The 14,362-nt window shown below is 38.5% G+C and overlaps 1 protein-coding gene across 4 annotated transcripts in view; it reads left to right on the top strand.

Moving 5' to 3' along the window:
• NHLRC3 (NHL repeat containing 3) overlaps positions 1 to 14,362 on the top strand; it is a 110,895-nt gene that overhangs the window by 14,723 nt on the left and 81,810 nt on the right. For 2 of the 4 annotated variants that reach the window (XR_006738841.1, XR_006738840.1), the window contains exons 8-11: positions 3,457 to 3,535; positions 5,557 to 5,708; positions 5,948 to 6,049; positions 9,697 to 10,002. The gene's annotated coding sequence lies outside the window, so the exon portion shown is untranslated. Of the gene's footprint in view, positions 1 to 3,456; positions 3,536 to 5,556; positions 5,709 to 5,947; positions 6,050 to 9,696; positions 10,135 to 14,362 lie in introns of those variants that run through there. The other 2 variants (XR_006738839.1, XR_006738842.1) reach the window with 2 other exon arrangements.

The raw sequence follows: 14,362 nt of genomic DNA, 5'->3' as shown, positions 1-14,362 counted from the left end.
TAGAGGTATGGTTGTAATACACTAAAGCATCATTTAGAAATATCATTTTAGAAAACAGATATTTTTAGTTGGTATTAACACTACTCATCCAACGGATTAAGTACATGTCAGGTATCGGGAATACAGTGGTGAACAAGGTAAAGACTGTTCTTTCCTAGAATTTACATTCTAGTTGAAGAGACAGAGCCATTTGAAAGGAAAATGTGATTTTGATTAGAATTTGTGGTATACACAAGGTAAGTGAGGCTGTCTTGCAAGGGGAGGGGTAGATCCTATCTTAAATTAAAAGTGTTGAAATTATATTCATCATGGGGTATGTTTTTCTGGCATTCATTTTGATTTTAAAAAATACTGCATGATAATATTCCTTATCTTGATTACTGCATTTTGACTTCTGCTTAAATGTTGTGCCTGAGCTGAGTGCCTCACTCACTTCATCCTAATGTTGGCTTTGGGAAGATCTGGGAGCCAATCTGAGCCTGAGAAATAGTCCTGGGGCACCACAAAAGAAAGGAGAAGGGCAGGAAGCCACACTAAGAACATCTCATGCCAGGCTTCCTTTCATACATTTTTTCATTTACTCCTGACCACTATCATCCAAGGCAGCTTATTAATGTTATCATTTATATAGGGAAACTGAGGGCCAAAACTACAAGGGTAGAAAGAGACTGAGCTGGATTTTGGCCAAGGTCTATCAGCCTCTGGAGCCTAGCAATTCTCACTTCTGGCCAACACATGCCTAATAGATTATAAACAGAATTCTTGACATTTTCTCCATCTTTCAGGTCAGAAGCTCTACCACATGAAGACAGAAATCACAGTGAGAAATTTCATTTGCTTGTCCCTTTTTGGAGCTGTCTGAAATGTTAAAGCATAACTCTCCTTTCCTGACATTCTTAAATTACTATTCTTCCTGAGTTACTCATATCTTATGTCTGGTAAGAAGCTCGGACAGTAAAAGCATTGATGGCATGCACCCTTTTTCTATGTGGCATTTAATACTATGCTTGAATGGTGTACCATTTGCTGCACCACAGCATATTTGGAACAGAAAGTTAAGTGGATTCAGTAACACTTTACACTTGTATTGTAAATCCAGTCAATTGTTTATGGTAATCCAACTTTGCATGCAGTGAAAAGAGGGTGGGCTTGGAATCTCCAGTGAAGTTGACAGCCAATATGTGACTTTGAATCTTTATTTATTTCTCTGAGGTTTCAGTTTCCTTTTTCATAAAATAATCATGTTATTTTTACATAAAACTAAGATCAGAGGAAACTCTGCCAACATGTTTTACTGATGAAGAAAGTACATTATAATTTCTACTTTCACATCAGAAATCCAGGCCCAGTCAATACTTTTTCCTAATACCAACTGTAATTAAGACATTGGGCTCTCCCTGATCTAATAAATGATTAAACCTATCAATAAACAACTATACATAGGTCTGGTTCCACTGATGACTATCATTTCCTTGTGCTGCAGCCACTGTTGGCATCTGTCACAGCTTGGGCTCCTGTCTGTAAATAGAGTACGACTATTAATACCTGCATTATTGTCATCTTGTTTGTACAGATTTTCTTTTGAATAATAACCATTTATTATCTAAGATATTACATTTTGGCTTCCATAAACTAATATTCCATGAATTCATGGACCAGGCATAGTCTTTCAGGCAGAATTAACCAAGTATCTCTTTGTGCCCCAATAGATTTTTTGAGCATAACTGTGTTATGTTTGTTTCATCTTTGTATGTTCAATACCAAGTACAAAGCCTGGCATGTAATAGATTCCTCAGTAGATCAACGGTTGATCCTTGATTGAAATCACTTAGGTAGCTAGTTTGTTTTTGTCCCTGAAAAAATAAACACTATAAACACTGGACTCACCAGATAGGTATCTATACCGTTTACCAAATGGCCCATGAATCAGCACATTAAAATGAAGAGAAGGACTTGATAAGGACTAGAAGAACCATTGGTTAATACTAATCAAGACTTTTGACTTACTGAATTAATTTAGATCAAAGACTGACTAATCCTTGTCATTTAGCTTCATTTTCTAATATTTGGGCATTTGATCTTTTGCAGAGATCTTTGGAGGAGTTCATTCATTTGAATCTATGTGGTTTAAGTATTTTTTTAGGTATGAGGGACTCAAAAATGTCTTAAGATATTACCCCTGACTTTAAGGATATCACAGGCTAATAGGTTGTTTCAATGGAATTAAAATGCACTGTAAGTGCAATAATAGAAACATGCCCAAGGAAGAATACAGGAATAAATGAGCAGTTATTTGCTCTGCTTTACTGAGGCTAGGAATGTTTAGCAAAGAAGATTTAACATAGTTTAAAGAATGAGTAGGAGTTTTCCAAGTAAAGGAGAAAGACATCCCGGATCCAGAGAAGAGCGTCTGTGAACATATAGAGGGACAAAATAGCATAATAACCATAGCAAGTTATAAATAGCTTTATATGGGTGGAACACAGGGGTCTTGATGAGGGCAGGGGGTTGCACAGGGAACTAGGTCAGGAGCCAGATTCTAGGGAGCCCTCTGTACCTGCTGAGCTTTGACTTAATCCAATTGATCAGAAGTTCTCAACTGTCCTGAGAAACACAGGGTACCACTTAGGTCACATTCCCACTAGTATGAGAGTCTCATCCAGAGTGATTAATCCCCTTTTGCCCACGTGATTTTGGTTTGGCCCTTTCCCCTGAGAATTTCAAACTTGGCTGTGCATTAAAATCCCATGGTAGGGCTTTTGAAAAATATATATTTCTTCTCCTCTATGTCACCCCTCAAATAAGCTTACTGAACACAGTCCAGCAGTAATCTCTGAACTTGAGTTTAGGGACTTCTGAAGTGGGGAGACAGTGACACGTGTTAAGCAGGAGTGCAACATCAAGGTAAATGTACTATTTGGAAAGGTCAGATTGGTCGCTGTGGGGAGGATGTCTGGGGAGGGAGATAAAGGGCACAGATGCCCAATGGCAGGGATTCCCCAGATCACTGAGGTAGTTAAGTGAGTTATGAAGAGGATCTCAACTAAGGCAGTAGGGAAGTAAAGGAGGAAATAGCAATGAGTGAGATTCTGACTATTGAATCCACGAGACCTGGATTACATGAAGCTGGGTGAGGAGAGTGACACACAGCCAGGAGTTTAGAACAACTCCAGATTCCTGGATAGGGGTTCCTGGAAAAGGAAACAGAAGAGTGCCTGCAGGTTTGGAGAAACAAAGCAATGAACTCAATTTGGGATGTCATTTGAACTTGAGATGCTTGTGGTAGATTCAAGATGAGATGTTTTTGCTTTAAAGTTTATGGTAAAGGTAAAGTTAAGGATAGCTCTGCCAGCTTTTTTTTGATAAATATTCTCTGTTGTATTTTATTATATCTCTTTATTTTCAAACTTTCTGTATTTTTGTATCTTAGGCATTTCTTTCTCTCCCTCTCCTCAGGCTGTGACCTGCTAGACCATTGGTGTTGCCTGGAACAAATCCGTTCATCTTTCTGGGCCTCAATTTCCTCACATCAAAAGTGAGGGTCTGGACCAAATTACCTCCAAGACCATTTTGGCTCCAAATGTCATGTTCTGTGATTCCTTCTCCACATTTAAAATCTTCTAGTCCTTGAGTCTGTATCTACCATGTTAAATGCTGTTGTAGGTAATCGTAAAGAGCTGGCAGTCAGAGGTCAAGTTGTTCCCAAATTCCACCCCTAACCCCCGTGTTTTACCCCCAAGTTGTAGGAAAAGTAATAGCACTTCCTAGAACAATCCATCTTATTCACTTTTTCTCAATCTTTTTTTTTTTTTTGTTAAAATATAAGATAAAACCTCAGGGATATGAAAGAACATAAAACCTGGAGTAATTGATTTACATTGATTGAATGTATCATTAGTGGAATTGGATTCATTTAGATTACATATTCCCCCACACTCATTTTTCCAGTCTCTTAAGTCTGCGGCTTGTTGAATGCCTTGTTACTTTTACAGTTCCATTAAAGTCACAGTGCTCAGCCCACAGTTTTGTTAAAGGAGGTAGGAGCCGCTTCCAGGAAATTTCAAGCCACCTGGAACGTTGATGGTGCCTGCTTCTCAGACGGCTTCCTTTGGGGGTTTACATTGCCATTAGCAGTGGCTTGTCACTTACCAGGTGATGTTAGCAGGTGGAAAGGGGTGAATGGGCCCTGTGTCCACACACTCTCTTAGACGGCTTGTAACAGTCAAAGAAGGAGAAAAAAGAGGCCCTGCTAATTCATTGGAGTTGAATTTAATAAATTGTAGCCATGATTTAATGGCCTTTTTTTTTCATGTTTCATTCTTTTCTTTTGATTCCCTTTTAACCACAGTGAGGTCACTGATAACTGTACTTTTAACAGTTAATTTTTAAATGATAATTTTAGCCTTAAAGAATTGCAAAAACAGTATAGTGTTCCCACACGCCCTTCACCCTTGTGTTAGCGTCTTCCTTAATGATACACAGCTTTGCGTTGTATTAACATCTTCCACAACCACAATACATTTATCAAAACAGAGGCATTAACCTTGTTATAATACTGTTAGCTAAAGCTAATAAAATAAAATAACTTAGATTTCACCAGGTTTTCAACTGTCTTTTTTTCTGTTCTATTAATAGGATCTAATCCAGGATCTCACATTAGGTTTAGTTGTCATGACACCTTCATCTCCTCTAATGTGGGACAGTTCCTCATTCTTTATCTTTCATGACCTTGACACTTTCCTAAAGTACTGCTCAGTTATTTTGTAGAATGTCCTTCAATTTGTGTTTGTTTGATGTTGTCTCATGATTGTGCTGAAGTTATGCACCCTTTAGAAAGATACAAGAAGAGTGATGTGCTTTCTCAATGTATCTTAACAGGGTACATGATGTCAATATGTATGTATTACTCAAGATATTAATCATGATCTCTTGGCTAAGATGATGTCTGCCAAGACGCTCCATTGTAAATTTACTATTTCTCCCTTTGCAAGTACTACATATTTTGAGGGGGGAGATACTTTGAAACTATGCAAATACCCTATTTGGGCTTAAACTTTTATGTCAGGCTACCCAAGCCCTCATCTTCTATTGGCATAAAACTGAAGCTCTTAGGTTATCTAAACTAATGAGCACTCTCCCCCTTTACCCAAAACAAAGGGTCAGTTTACAATATTTATAGTATTTCTCTGTGCCTTTAATGGGAGTTCTTTTTTTAATTAACTTTGTCAATGTCTTGCTGAAAATGATCATTGCTTCCACCCACCTGCATACATTGACACCAATATACATTTATTTTCTCAAGTCCATCATTATGATGTTTATGTTTTCTAAATCTAAAATGAAGACTTCATTTCTAAAACAAGAACTTTTCTTGATTTGTGAACTTTTTATGTGAAAAGACAATTGTGTAAAAGTTAAATTCTTATTACTGCTTTAATCAGTCATGTTTTTGAAAGAATAAAATTATATAAAATTGAGGCAATCACGGAAAGTCCTGGGCATATGTTTTCTGCATCTATGCCTCATTAATCATGTCGCTTTTCCCTTTCTGTGCAGGACACATGATCTCCTACAACACAGCTGCATCTGTGGAACATTGAGCCCCTTTGTTTTTCTTTATTTGATGAAGATGAAGATGATAATGATGATGATGATGACAATGATAATAGGAGGAAATTACTATTTCTAAATGATGGCTAGATGTACAGGTATACTTAACAAAACAGTTGTTCTTAACATTTCTTAAATATTGATTCTATCATCCCTTATTGCTATTTTATTACATTGCCCATGTTTGACTTATGCACTGGTACCCTTTCAACATGCTTCTTTTTGCGGAACTATTTTTTTTTTTTTTTACTGCCACCATCTGTCATTATAACTCATCGTCCATGCTGAATGGCTTTGCATGTGGTAATTACTGGTTTTCTTCTCACTTGGACCTCAGAGTTCTCCATGAAAGAGGAAGATCTCACCATGGCTATATTCTGATACCTGACTTAACTGAATTTCCTGCTGAGATTAAAACTTGAAGTGGAAAGTCGATCAGGTATTTTCTGTTTGGGCTGGGGTAAGGACTAGAGCTATACATGTGTGTGTATATGTGTGTGTGTACATGCACGTGTGCTCACTTGGAGAGAGCAGGCTAAATCCCATTGCTCAATAAAGCAAAGAACAGATGGCGCTGTCAGTTCTAGGCATAGCACAATCACACACCATATGAGCATTCCCAAACAGTGCTGCATATGCAAACCCAAGCTGCCAGCAATTCCTGTGATATTTAAATCCCCAGAGCTCCAAGAGAGCATATTGCATTGCATTCCTTTGAACAATAAAAATTGTTTGACTTTCTGCCTCCCCTCCACATTCCTTCCCACACCCTGCTCCCTGGGGCAAGTTGGAGATGAGCTTCAAACTTAAATTTTATGAAATCAAGTCTTTAGTCATTTGTTCCCTAAAGCAAAGAGATACTGATGCATGGCAATGCTGGAAATAAATGAGTGGAACTCTTCACAATAAACGTGAAAATTATTTATTCACTGAACAAGTATATGAAAAACTTTCTATGGGCAAATGGACAGAAGCCTAGACGGATATGATATACATACATATACAGTCTCTGCCCTCAAGACGCTAATAAATCAGGGGAGATAAGATACACAATGTGGCCAAAACATAAGTTGAAACATGAATAGCATAAAGTGAAAAAGAGTTTTAATGTGTGGCATCACTGCCAGTTAAGAGGATAAGGAAAACTTTATGGAGACAGTAGCATTTGAGTTGGACTTTGAGAAAGTTAACTTTAAGTTGCAAGACAAGCAGGGGCTGTAGTTTACTAGTGATTAATAAAATGTACATTTGCAGTACTGGGGTAATTCCTATTTCCATCACTATTCTTTTGGCCATGGAAAATTGAAATGAGAAAAAATATAATATTAACCAGTTTGGGGATTTGGGCATTTTCTTCTCATTGAAGAAATCCCTTTGCAAGAATTTTCCCTCATTTTTTCCCATTTATTTTTTAGTTGTATATATTCATGGGGTACAAGTGCACTTTTGCTACACTGATACATTGCACTGTGATGAAGTCAGGGCCTCCACTGCATACATCGCTGAAGCAACAACACACATTGTACCCACCAAACAACCTTTCCCCTGTTTGAAAACTTTCAACCCACCTGGAACTCACACACTACTTGAGTATAAACTGGTACTGCCACTTTGGAAAAGTAAAGCTAAGCATATAATATCCTAGGATTCAACAAGTCTACTGCTATACATATTTATACAAAAGGCATGTTCTGGAATATTTATAGTAGTCTTTTTTAGTCCCAAACTAGAAGATGCCTAAATGCCCATTGATATTAAAATTGATAAATACGTTATCCAAGGTGCTGTTGATGTACTATTTCTTTTTCTGGGTTCTGGTTAAATGAGTGTGTTTGGTCTATGAAAAATCACCAAAATGTACTTTTATAATATGTACACTTTTCTGTATGCCTGTATTTTAATACAAGTTTAAAGATATTTTAAACCTGTATTAAATTAAGATAGCCTAGATTTCTCAAGTATAAAGCACAGATGAATTAACTTATTTAATTGGCCTTGCTTTTGATCTTTGAAACCTAGTTCTTACCATGATTATGAAAATTTAACTTGATCTCCAAGTCTCTAATGGCTCTTCTGTATAGATAATGTGTATTTTTATTCAACAGGAAAGTTTGAACTAGATCAGGATTGATGTTCTTTGGGTTTTTCTTCTCTTTAAATGTTGTTCAACAAGGTTCTGTCTTTACATTGCTTCTCTTTGCATTCTATCCTGTCGCTAGGTGCTTTCTCATACACCTTATGACTTCAGTTTCCACCACTGATGGCTGATACTCAAATTTCTAGCACATTTTCCTCCCTAGCTCCAGAGACCCTAATGGCATTTCTATTGGTTGTATCACAGGCCTTTTACGTGACATGTGCAAAATGGAGCTTGTTAATGCCCCACTGTATGCTGGATTTCCTTCCTGTACTGCCGGTCACTGTGGAAGGTCCCACTGTCCACCTTGTGATCCAAGCCACCAAGAGTCATCCAAGACTCCACTCTCTTCCTTCTTCCTCACTCTCTACATCTATTTAGTCCACAAATTCTGTCAGTTCTACCTCCTAAATCACTCTTAAATCTTTATCCTCTTTCAGTTCAAAGCCCACTTAAAAAACAAAAAAGCACACAAAAACTTGGGGAGTGACTGAATCTCCACAGTCACCAAACTCCTGATTCTCAACCAGCTGCTTCCCACATATCTGTTCCTTCTACCTGTCTTTATATATATAAATGATAAGTCTATTCTTCCAGTTTGTCAAAACAAAATCTTTGGGCCATCCTAACTCTCACCTACCCTGATGGATAGCTCTACCTTCAAAATATATCTAGAATCTGGCCATTTTTATGCCTTTCCTCCCATCCCTATCCCCCTGGTCCAAGTCATTCTCACACCTTGTCCTTGTGTGCCAGCCACACTGTCCAGTTCTCTGCCAATACATCATACCCCTGCGTGTTTGCACACTCTCCTGTCACTGCTCATTCCCCTTGTTACTGACCTTGGGTGAGCACATACCAGCATTGTCTCTAGAAAAATCTTCCTTGGATCCTTCGGGCTGAGCCAGTACTCTATGTTTTTATTTATCTTTATATTCTGAGTGTCTTCACATAGCCTGGCATATAGTTGTGGCTCAATAAAGTCAGAGACACGGATGACAAACTAACCTGCTGCACTGTAACAAAGCCTTCACACATTTCTTCTTGCAAACCTTTATTATAATCATCATCACATCCTGTTGCAATTTTTGGTTTCCATGTTTAACTTCCTTACTAGGTTGTGAGCTACTCAACGTTAGGAAATGTGTCTTAATCATTTCTGCATCCTTTGTATGCCCCTAGTAGTATTCAAAAATAATTGCTAAGTGAAGAAGAGCACAGGTGAGTCAGAAGTGCATTTGTAAATATATGTTTCTTCCTATCTGCTATGGATGGATTTGTGAGCCCCCACAATTCATATGCTGAAGTCCGAACCCCCAATGTGATGGTATTCAGAGATGGGGCCTTTGGAAAGGTAATTGGGATTAGATGAGGTTGTGAGGGTGAATTAGCTCATGAATCTCATCTGAATTAGCTATTTCTGGCTATTATTGAGAGCTATCATTTGGAGCCTCCCTGAAAATACACATAATATTTTCCCTACAAATTATTGCTTTGTCTTGACTGCACACTTCAGCTGGTTAGCAGATGGTGCTAATAAGGCCAAGATCAATCAGCCTGTCATAGGACAAAGTCACAAATTACATCCTTAGTCACAAATAGTCATCTCAGAAAAGTGGAACTGAATAACCCCTCACTGGAAAATCAACCCAAAGTCAATTTTCTCCTAAACAGGGTCTGTAAGTTCCATGTTGATAAATTAAAAGAAAAATATTGTTATATTCTTTCAATTACTTTCCCGTAATTGACTATGAACATAAATAACTACTTTTTTCCCCCTTTATTGACTCACAGGATAGTAAATGTCTCTTCATTTAAATTACCCTGGATACCTGATTTTTATAATGAATTAGGCTTTCAAGAATCTAAACCTATTTGTGTGTTTTTAGAAAAAACAGGGAACTCCAATTAAGAATATTTATTTCCTCCACTTTTCAATTTCTCTCCAGAGAGAATTCACCTAGATCAGCTGATCCTGCAGGAAAAAAACAGGCGGCACACTTATCTGTATCTAGAGCTTTTGGTTTAATATCTTGAAGTCCAGCGTATGTACATGGCAGAACACATGGGGCAGCTGTGTTCACAGCACACGTCTTCTTGGACTGTTGCCAGCGAGGAGGTCGCAGAAAACTCTAAGTTTGAAATCAGAAAGGCCTGACTCAAGTTGGAGCCTCCTGATTATCTGACTCTTTTAATTTGTCAAGTCGACTTCATATTCAGAGAAGAGGACAGAGGACTAATATAAAACAGACCAGGTAAGAATGATTGTCTAACACTTGCTCATAGAGTCACTTCCAAGGAATCCCACTCCAATCCGTTACCTTGCCTTCTTAGTTTCCATACTGGTTTGCTGCTAAATAAAGAATAAGGAGGACAGAATGTTAGTGGTTGTGTCCTATGCTGCCAAAACATAGCTGTGGTGTGATTACAGGGTAGGGAACATTCTCCTTAAAAACAGAAACAACAACAACAAATCCAGGAAAGGAAAAGTCTAATTCCACAGGCTTCAGAGTCATACAATCTGACATTTTCATAATGAAACGGATCAAAACTCACACAAGGAGTGCAGGCTCACAAGACAGTGCTCTGCTCTCAAGCGCTCACTCTTCTTACCTCCCCTGTGTGCTGCCTCTACTGCTTTCCTGGGCAACTGCAACTATTGCCTCAGAAGCTCTTTTTTATTAAGGGAAGCGGGGAGAGTTAGTTGGTCAGGCACCAGGCTGTCCCATTACTGGAGTGATGTAATACTTACTGCATGGGACTTAAAATATCACAGATATTCTCCAAGAAAACTTCCCTCCACCTCCTAGCAAGAAAGAAAGCCACAGAGGCCAACATACTGTCCCAGCAGCTGTACATCATGGAGGTATCCCCTTGAAATGGTGACTGGGGCATCTCTCCCCAGCTCTTCCTGGAAAGAAACAGGCTTGGTGCTGGAAAGTCCGGGGGATCTGATTGTTAAGTCATGCGTGGCGAGGAGTCACCAGGACACCAAGCATTCTGGGAAGTGGGAGCCAATAGAATCCCAAACTCCTTGGGTTACATTTGCAGCACAATCCAGGCAGATGATGATTCTTTTATATTTACTGTCACACCCTGCCCCTTTCAGGCAAGCCATCTCAGCAGCTTTGCTGTCACCACACTCTGGGGACCAGCCAAGCAGGGAGGTGAAGCTGGCTGCCTCGAGAGAGGCTTTTCCTTCCCAAGCATGAGCAGAGAAATCCACAGCTGAGGATCATTTCATTTTTTTTTTAAATTTTTGCACTGCATTTGAACCTTAAGACATTAGCCTACAAACCCATCAGTGAAGAAGACTATATATATCCTGTCTTTAGGATCCTCAAGACAACTGTCTCTATTTTAACCTGAAGTTCGCATCTATTAATAATTATGATTTGTTTTTGAATTTTGTGATACACAGCATGTTTTCCAGCTAAAATCTATTGCTGATCAAGATATTGTTCTCATTTAAAAGTGAGAAGAATGCACATAAGTCCAAAATTCAAACAAGACTCTATTACAAAAGAAAATGGCTATATATTTTCTTAAAGAGATCAGCAGAGGCCCACAGTGCTGGTGGTGATAGTGTTGGTCATTAGCAACAGTTCCATAGCGAGCAGACCTTGATGCCATGTTTCATTTCCCTCTCCTCTCCATCTTGTTTAATTTTCTTCAAAAAGAGCCCTTTCAAATGCATTAAAGCTCATATGCCCAAGTAAAATGTAATAGCAGTAGGCTGAGCACCAATACCTGTTCTTAGGCTCTCTGTAATTCTACTCCAAATAAGGATACCACTGAGGAGACATTTGATCAGTTATCAGGAGACACAACAAGAACCCCAAGGAAAGTCAGGTTCAAGTTGCCCTGATGCATTTACTGATGCGTATAATTAAATCATGTACAAAGACATTAAATATTTCAGCAAAGTCTGTTTTGAGTTGTTTTACCTCTTGAAAGACACTAATACGAAATGATTTTCTCAGGTAAATGAGATTTAGCTGTATCGGTGGCTGGAATAGACACAGCAGCTGCAGGTTTAATTAAACGTTTGCCTAACCATATAAAAAGACAGTGATATATCTTCATAGCATCTGGCAGCTTCACTCTCCTCCAGTCATTCTTTAATTAGCATGCTGGTGAATTTAATAGAAAATGGCTTTAACTCAGGAGCAGATGGCTCTTCTGAGTGACAAGGGGAATGGCAATTTCTGTCATGTTTACTTCCTATGTAGCTTTCTAGCTCAAAATATCCCTTCAGAGCACAGTTCTGATGAAATCGGGGTTTGGGTTTAATATCTTCGGAAAGCAACCAATTCTGAGTCTCATTGAATTGAAAAAGTCTCACTCGCCAGCTCCCAGAGATGGTTTTCTTTTTCTCTCCTTGTTCATTTCTCATATTTTATGATGAGATTAGCCTTTTGGTTAAGTTAAAAAAGAAAGGTTTTATATAAATGTTTATAGTATTTCTGATGTAGATAAAACTATGTCTGTTAGACCCAATACAGTTTCTGAAATGATATTCATCATCAGTTTTAAAGTTTAGAAAACTTGAACCCTGTATCCCTCTTAGTTTGGTTTAACCGCCAGCAACTGGCTTGGGAGAAGAGGGGGACAAAAATTTTTGCTTTTCATGGTTGTTTCAGAAATGAAAGAAAAAGGCAATGGAAATAAGGAAAATGAGAATGCTTGTGTTTGTGAGCCTTGGTTGTTAGAGGCCTATTTTTAGGGCCTTCTTTCATATGTAAAAGATCTTCCTGCTCATTTTGGGTCACTCTGCACTCTTGTGCTATACCCCTGTTGCATCTAAGGAGCTTTAAATAAGAATTTGGTTTACATGGTTACGGTTGACTGAGTCAAAACCAGACAATTTATCTGTTTAGAATAAGAGTGTTATTTGTTCATTTATATGCTTATTTTCATAACTTCAAATATGAATTGCAGACCAACTAGTCCAAACCAATCACGTACAACGTGTATGTGCTAATAGCTGCCGGTTGTGGTAATAGGCACTTTATTTAAAGTATCTCATGTAATTCTCACAATAACTCTGTAAGGCAGGTTTTGCTAACCCTTATCACAAATGACCAAGTGCCTAAGGAGGTTAGGGCCCAGTTTTGGATGCAGGTCTGGCAGCTAGCAATATTGTTCTCTCTTCTTGGTGCTACATTGTTTTTAGACCCCGGAGCTATTCACTGCTCATTCATAGAACAAACGTGTCTCACATCTAAACATGTGCCAGACAGGTGTGGGGCGGGGGACCCAAGACATGTTAGAGCCTCATCTTTGCCTTTACGTAACTCTCAGTCTAGAAGAGTAGAGGGATGCATGGCTGTAATAGGAATATGGTGAGCACTACAATAAAGATACTTTCACCTATTTTGTGAGCCCAGTGGAGGGAGCAGGAAATTTTGCCAGGTTTCACATCCAAATTGACATTGAATTTGGTCTAAAGAAGGAGCAGGAATTCTCCAGGAGAAAGCCAAGTGGAAGCTTACTCCTAGCAGAGAGATCACAATGAATAAAATTTAGAGGTCTGGAAGAGCTTGGAATATCTTGAGAACAGAGGGATATTTTACATGAATGGAGATACTAATGCATGATCAGAGGGTGCCTTGCTTTTTGCAGCAGGGACTGTAAACTCAAATGTCTACTGGTGCCAGACGAGTAAGGATAATGACAGAAGTGAACTGTGTTTAATGAGAGGGTGCAGTGGGGACTTTGGCAAACAGTTTCTATGCTCCATTTTTTCAGAAGGAAACATTCAGATTCTTGTCAATCCAGAAGTCTCCCTTCTAGGAATTTATGATGAAATTACATCTCCATCATACAAAACAACATTTGCATTCATCACATGCACCAATTATAGCATGATTGAAAGAAAATATTGGAGAAAAACTAGGACCTGGCTCAATATATTTCCTGAGTTTTTAAATAAATGCAATTTATTCAAATGTAAAGAAAATAGAACACGTCTGTAAGGTGTATTCCTCTCACAAGCTGCCAGTTTGCAACTGTTCGTGTTGGGGAGCTGCTAGTTTGCTGCTTGCTAATCCCTTCAACCTCCTTTCACAGTAAACAAGTTTCCTGCTGACAGGTTGGGAAAATGGAATATCATTTAGGGGTGAGCAATCCACCCTGGAAATTAATGTTCGTGTTACAGTTTAGTTTTCTTTGGCATTAGCACCTTGAAGGTGGATTTAACTTGAAATGCATTCACTTTGCACCTTTTGAGCAGTTATTTACACTTGCTAGTGTTAATCAAGGAAAGTATTTGGCTACAGGAGGAAAAAGGCACAGGCTTGTCTTTATTCAATCAGTAGACAGAAATCTTCAGAGAACTTTGGGGAGGAGGAGGAAGTAAGAAGAAGGAGAGGGAGAAAGTAAAGACTATCCTTAGAAAGATGCCAGGTCAGGAATCCAGGTGCCTGAACAAAGCATCTCTTCTCCCGGAGGGTTTTTACAATTCTGCTGTAAAATCTAGAATCTCAATCAGGAGGACACATTTTTATCAAAAAATCTTCCCAGTATATATTACCTTGCTAATTGAATTCTGCTTATTAAAAAAGAAAATATAAAAACAATGAAATAAAGGACATGTGTATCCTGAATTCCATA

The sequence above is a fragment of the Lemur catta genome, chromosome 13 (genome assembly GCF_020740605.2).
Source record: "Lemur catta isolate mLemCat1 chromosome 13, mLemCat1.pri, whole genome shotgun sequence".
In the NCBI taxonomy this organism is placed as follows: Eukaryota; Metazoa; Chordata; class Mammalia; order Primates; family Lemuridae; genus Lemur; species Lemur catta.
The sequence above is the reverse complement of the archived record's forward strand: the minus strand, read 5'-3'. Positions and strand labels throughout refer to the sequence as shown.